General features: G+C 37.8%; 1 long non-coding RNA gene across 1 annotated transcript; it reads left to right on the forward strand.

Annotated features, from left to right (window-relative positions):
* Nucleotides 1-2,362: 2,362 nt before the first annotated feature.
* LOC138900545 (uncharacterized) lies at nucleotides 2,363-6,747 on the forward strand. Its single transcript, XR_011411625.1, has 2 exons — nucleotides 2,363-6,079; nucleotides 6,368-6,747. It is a non-coding gene; the product is annotated as an uncharacterized lncRNA (long non-coding RNA).
* Nucleotides 6,748-7,069: the final 322 nt, after the last annotated feature.

Here is a 7,069-nt window from a genome sequence, read left to right on the forward strand (position 1 = left end):
AGTGGGAGAAATTCCCCTTAGGCATTGAGTCTTATGTGCAACTTGGGTAATTGAAAACCATGTACGCGAGGTGACGAGTATGTACTTGGTTTATAAGTGCAAATCTTATTGAGTTAAAGTCTTGAGCATATTGTGTAGTAAATTGAATAATTATTGGCATATATTTAATCATCTACTTGTCGTGCCTAAACCCTTGTTGTTGGCTCTGTTGTTATATTACAATGTGATGTGATTGTATTTTGATTATGTATGAAATTTCATGAATTTGTTGGTTTGATAATTATTGGAATTTAATTTCATCTTGGATTTTCCCCTCTGTAAATAATTAATTAAATAAGCTTAAAAAGAGGTGTTTATATAATTATTGAAAATTTGATCTTTTATGAAGACTTTGCTTTATGTTGAGTAATTTCTATCTCTATTGATTATTTTTGGGTGTTGTACACATTGTGTGGAGCATTTGGCTATTTGCTGTGAAATTAATTAACTTGGTTGTAGCTTTGAAATTTGATTGTGGCCATTGGGTAAATTGTGATATGAATTAATTTTTGTTATGTTGTTGTGATAACTTCCTGTGTAAATTGTTCTGTTGTGTAAGTTGTTATTTTGGGGAGATAAGGGTGGCATTTCACCGTTGATATTATGTGGTTATAAGGGTGGCATTTTACTATTGTGTTTGTTGGCTATTGGTATTGTCTGGGCGGAGTGATAAGGGTGGATATAGGTGCGATAAGGGTGGCAATAGGAGCGATAAGGGTGGCTATTGATATTGTTTGGGCGGAGCGATAAGGGTGGCTATAGGAGCGATAAAGGTGGCAATATGAGCGATAATGGTGGCTATTGTCAGGGACGATATGTGATGATGTGGGGTTGTGGTGTTGATAATTTTCATTTGATGTTGTGATTTTCTTGTGTTTATTTTTATACCTTGTGCAACTTGTCTTGTTGTTAGTAAATTGATAATAATCTGATTTATGTTGAAATTGAGAGCCTGTGGCTATTGCCAGGCGGTTTATAAAATATAATGTGGGCACGAGGTGCCGTGAATGGTATATGAAATGGGGATATTGGCACTTGAATTGTCTGTGCAGTTGTGATATAAAATATGGGCACAAGGTGTTGTGATGAAATGATAATGATATTTGGCACGTGAATTGCCCGTGCAGTTGTGATATGAAATAAGGGCATGAGGTGCCGGGCAAATATGATGATTTAATTATGGGCACGAGGTGCCGTGGAAATATGAAAATGGGTTGAGACCTGTATTTACAAAAAATATAAAAATGGGCTGAGACCCGTATTTTGATAATTCTGAAATGAGGTGTCACATGGTGACTTTTTTAATTGAAAGAATTATATTCAAAATATTTATTTGGAAGGATTTTTACTAAAAAGTATTATATAAAAGAATTGTATTTTGATAGATATTTATTTGAGAAAATTGTATTTGAAAAGATTTATTGAAAGAATTATATTTGAAAAATAATTATTTGTGAAAATTATATTTGTAAGAGAGTTATGTGGAAGAACTATGTGAAAGACATTTATTTGAAGGGGTTGATTTAATTGGGTGTAATTGTATTTATTAATTGTTGAGTGATATTAATGGTATTCTTGTTGTCTGTTCTGCATATCACTGGTTGTTTTATCCTGCCTTTATTATTATTTATTTTTTATTATTTTGTATATTATATTGCACAGGTTATTAGACTAGTGAGTGTCTTGACTGTACCTCGTCTCTACTCCATTGAGGTTAGTCTTGATACTTACTAGGCATCGCTGTGGCGTGCTCACTCTACACTTGTGCACATTTTGTGCAGAGCCAGGTATTGAAGATAACAGACTTGAGCAGAGTTAAAGCGGGATCGTAAGGATTCAAGGTAGAACTGCTTGGTCGTCGCAGTCCCTTGGAGTCCTTTCATTTCATTGTACTGTTAATTTGTAATCAAATAGTATTGTATATTCGCTCCTCATGATCATTCCATGTATTTAGTTAGAGTTCGTGACTCAGTACTACTAGTCTTGGGAGGTTGTATATTCATATTTATTCCGCTGTTAGTTTTGGTTACTTATTTAATTTTTTTTTAAAATGACTTTAGAATGTAATAGAAATCGGCTTACCTAGTCTTAGAAAAACTTGGTGCCATCACGACGCCTGTGGTGGGATTTTGGGTCGTGACAATAAGGTCAAATGATGTGAATATGGCCGAACAAAATGAGGCACTTGGGCCTGAGAATGGTTTTAGCTGGGGTCAAATGATTAAACAACCCAAAACAAGGTTATTGGACTACCATTGGACCCAGGTTGAAGTACACGTGTCAGAGAGTTACTGTGCCAGAGGAAATGTAGTTGTCAAAAGAGGGCATGCGAATGGTGATTATTCTTAGGCAAGGTCTGTGCTCCTCATCCTTCTAATATCTGAAACTTCTCATCCCCTTCTATTTATCCTTTTCTTGTTCCGTTAAATCCCAGTTAATTGTAGTTGTTCATTCTAATAGTATTTCCTACTTGAGTGTAATTCCGTCCAGCCATTATAATATACAAGTCTGTGTTTGTGTTGAGAATTGATTTGTTACATTGGTGCTTTCATTCACCGTACTCCAACGGAGGTACTAGATCGATTCAACGGTAGCGGCAACCTCGAGAGTTGGATTTGTTGGGCCGGCCAGTACTTTGCCTACCTTGGCTTCTCCGAGAAAGATTGGCTATCTCTTCCTTACTTCTACCTTGATGGTGAAGCTCTTACTTGGTTCACTTTGTTGCATCGGACCAAACAATTCCTGGATTAGAAGCATTTTACGACAAAATTGTGATTACGATTTCCACAATGGAGCTTGGCAGGTCTGGTGGTGAGTTTGGCCGATCTGTCACTGGTCTGGTTTACTACTGAGCGATCAGATTCTAACGTCCTTGCTGATGCTATGGAATATGATTCAAAAGATGCATCTTCAAATGAGATCCAGGTGTTCGATAAATGCTCTCACCAAAATGAGGTTCGTGCTTTCATTACACAATCTACCCATATCTCTGAAGATCTCGTTTTGGAGAGTAACGCTCCAATTAAGGGCAAGGTGTTTGATGAAATTCTCCAGAGTACTGAACCCGACATGCCTTGTCTATTTGCAAGCGATAACGCACTACTCATTTCTCTTGCGGGACATGATCATCTTGTACCTAGTGAAATTGAGCCATTTGCTTTTTCTAGGGGTTTGTTTGTTGAATCTAAGGAGATTTTGGATGCAACAACACTTGTCTCTCTGGTGAAATCTGATTCGTACACTAAAATTCTTGGTAAAGCCCAGATGTTTGCTCAAAGTACTCAACGAGAACAACTCAGTCACTCTGCAACTATGTTTATAGATCCGTTTACTTGCTTGGTCCCAAGTGATAAGTTTCATATCAGTCAAATACTTGTTGTGCCTGTTAGTGACACTTTTGACGTTGGTCGTATGCTTGATACTTGTCTTGGCTGTCATACAAGGGCTTGCACATATCTCTACTATGCGTCCGAATCAATAATAAGGACTATCACATTTTCTAATTCCATGGACTATTGGCTTGACACATGGCAAGGTTTTAAGGATGATCCATGTGTGCTTTTATCTGTTAAATATGTAGATTTTAAAACAAATTGATGGATTTGTTCCACTTATCACCAAAACGGATTTAGATGGTGAATGTGACGAGATTGCACAGTTTTCTCCTTGCTTATTAGATCGATCATCTGTGTCCTTGGTGCCTGATGGTTTTCGGAATGTCGCAACACATGAAAGCTTGAAAAATAGAGGGGTATTCTCTGTATGCCAAGCTTCAAGAGGTACACAAATTTGTATAGTGTCACATGAACAACTGGACCGCAATATGTCATTGAGGTACATAGATGCCTCCTCTGTTGATAGCAGCCCTCCTATATGGATAATTGAATTGGAAACCTTTGTCGGCATGTATCTTGCTGAATTTTTTATGGACCCTATAATTTTTGAAGATCAGTATCTTGATAATTTTGTTATGGAAAAAGAGGGTGCCATTCTAAGTACAAGGCATTCTGTTAAAGTACTTCTTGAAGATGTGAATGGTTATACTGGGGGATTCAATGATCAACATATTTTGAATCAATTTTCATTTGTTCATTCTGCTAATTTCTTTTTAGTAACCATTCAAGCAACTACAGTGGCTCTTTGTGTATGGGATCCTGGAATAAATTTCGTGCTCTTAACAGAGACAGGTTCTACAGAGAATGTGGAGGCACTACTGTTGCTGGGATGTACTGGGAAAATTTGCTTCATCGCTTATTCTAACTCTAAGACTAGAGTGTGGGATCCCGGATAACCATGGCTTGTGAAATTCTACAATTTGCACTCTGATTTGGCACTGTTAGTTACTCGTTTAGCATGCTCTACTCAATGTTATATTGTTGATTGGATTTGTGTGAGGTCTCAAGCACCTCTGGCATTTGCTTTACCTGGTAGCTCTTCTTATGCTGACACAAACCAGCTTTTTCTTCCATGTTCACTGAAGATAGTGGTATTCCTTCTTGTAACTGATTCCTCTGGTGAATTATTTTTGGCCAATGATGACATTGAGTTGTTACGAAACGTCGATTGTATAAGTACACGAGTTGCTATAATTGGGGACATGCTTGCACTTGGTCCACCTAAATCCACGTTCAATGAGCTGATGTTACAAATTTGATGTGATGCCCATTTTAATGTCGTTGGACTTGTTGGAACTAGGTTTTTCACTGCAGCTGGGAATATAAACTATGCTGAGGAGATAAAACTGGTATACACCAATGATGCTCATTGTATGACTTCTGAGATTATCAAATTTCTACATAATAGTGATGTCTTCTTTGTCAAAGGCTGTTAGTCAACGGCAATTGGGAGTAACTTTGGCTTTTGTAAACTGTTGTTCTCCTAAAGAACTATGTTGTGCATTAGTGAGAGGGAATAAGTCCACTGAAACATATCTATTAAGTGTGAAATTTTGCAAAATGAGCGTAATACATGTATCTATTCTTGGGAGTGGTCATATGTCATATGTACACGAGGGTTGCTCTCCTTTTATCAATATATATAGGTGCCATGATCCTATGTGGACAAAGAGTTCTTTTACATCACCCCAAGATCACCCTTCTTCTTAAAGCAATCAATGCTCTTGATGCTGGTTGAGAGAGAATTATCCATGAAGCTTAAGTCAAGTGTGACCCTCTCCTTGCAAAGCTCCTCACTTGCTGCCTTATGGTTTGGAGAGAATTATCCATGATTTGTGGTGATGTTGTGCCAAAGGTTGTCAATACTACAATGACAACCATATCATGTCACATTGCCAAAGTTGTGATAGATCAACTCTTTTTATTCTAAAGGCAATTAGCGGAGTGTATGCTACTAACACTATTCTTAACCCGAAACTTGAGGACAAGGTTCTTATTGAGGGCGGAGGTATTGTTGTGAATATGGCCGAATAAAATGAGGCACTTGGGCCTGAGAATGGTTTTAGCTGGGGTCAAATGATTAAACAACCCAAAACAAGGTTATTGGACAACCATTGGGACCCAGGTTGAAAGTATATGTGTTAAAGAGTTACTGCGCTAGAGGAAATAAAGTTGTTATAATTATCAGATTGTGTAAGGAAGAGGGCATGCGAATGGTGATTATGCTTAGGCAAGGTCTGTGCTCATCATCTCTATTCTTCCAATGTCTGAAACTTCTCATCCCCTTCTGTTTATCCTTTTCTTGTTCCTTTAATTCCCAGTTAATTATAGTTGTTCATTCTAATAGTATTTCCTACTTGAGTGTAATTCCGTCCAGCCATTATAATATACAAGTATGTGTTTGTGTTGAGAATTGGTTTGTTACATCAAATGGAGTAATTCAAAAGCCTAACTTGACTGGAATTTCACAAGGAATCCATTTGAGGCATCAAAAGTAAGTTTTCGGGATCGTTTGGCACATGAAATGAGGCAGAACAGCCGGGCAAAAATATTTGATATCGAGAGTTTGTTCATTTGGTCATATTTTGAGTTGGGGAGCTCGGATTTGGGCAATTGTTTAGGCGATTTTCACCATATGGATTGGAGTAAGTATTCTCTACTCGGTTTTGGTTATATTTCATGAATCTATCTTCATTTTTGGTAATTGGATTGTGAATTTTAAAGAAAAATTAGCGGTTTTACCTAGAGTGAAATTTTGAGTTTTGAACGTCGATTCGGAGTCGGATTTGAGTGAAACTAGTATGGTTGGACTCGTAATTCAATGGGTTATTGGATTTTAGTTGACTTTGGGGTTTTGATTAAAGATTCGACCTTTATCATTTGGAATTATTTTCTTGGGCTTTATTTGATGTATTTGAGTTGGTTTTGGCTAGTTTCGAGCCATTCGTAGGTCGGTACACGCGAGATGGCATTTTTGGAGCATCGTTTGGCTTGCTCGATATTGGATTTGGCTTGTTCGAGGAAAGTAACACTTCTAAATTTGGTGCTGAGGGTATGAAACTACGAATTACGTGTTATGTAATTAATGTTGAGGTGGTGCGCATGCTAGGTGACGAGCGTGTGGACGTGCACCGTGTGAGTTGTGATTAAGTCGATTCCGTAGAACTGTGTATCTATCTTATTTCAATATTTTTACTGTATTCTATGTGTTGAAGCACTTGAGTTGTAATATATGCTAGAAATCACATTTAGGCTATATGCTGGTACTATTTGCTTAATTGCAGTTATGTACCCAGTCGCATTCATTATTTCATATCATATCTCAGCCTCTGTTATTGTATATTATCACATCTCATATAATTGATTTGGGTCGCTAAGCATGAGTGTTGTGATCCTAAGAGACTGAAGAGATTGATGACTGAGTGAGGCCGATGACCTAATTGTGAGGTTATTGATACTATAGCACGTGAGCTGTCCGTGCAGCATGTGACTTGTCCGTGTGGATCCTGATATTGATACTATGGCATGTGACTTGTCCGTGCAGCACGTGAGTTATTTATGCAGATTCATGCCATGATTGGATCATTATAGCGCTTGGGTGAAGGAGCCCCACCGGAGTCTGCACACCCACAGTG

Source organism: Nicotiana tomentosiformis, chromosome 10 (genome assembly GCF_000390325.3).
Source record: "Nicotiana tomentosiformis chromosome 10, ASM39032v3, whole genome shotgun sequence".
Lineage (NCBI taxonomy): Eukaryota > Viridiplantae > Streptophyta > Magnoliopsida > Solanales > Solanaceae > Nicotiana > Nicotiana tomentosiformis.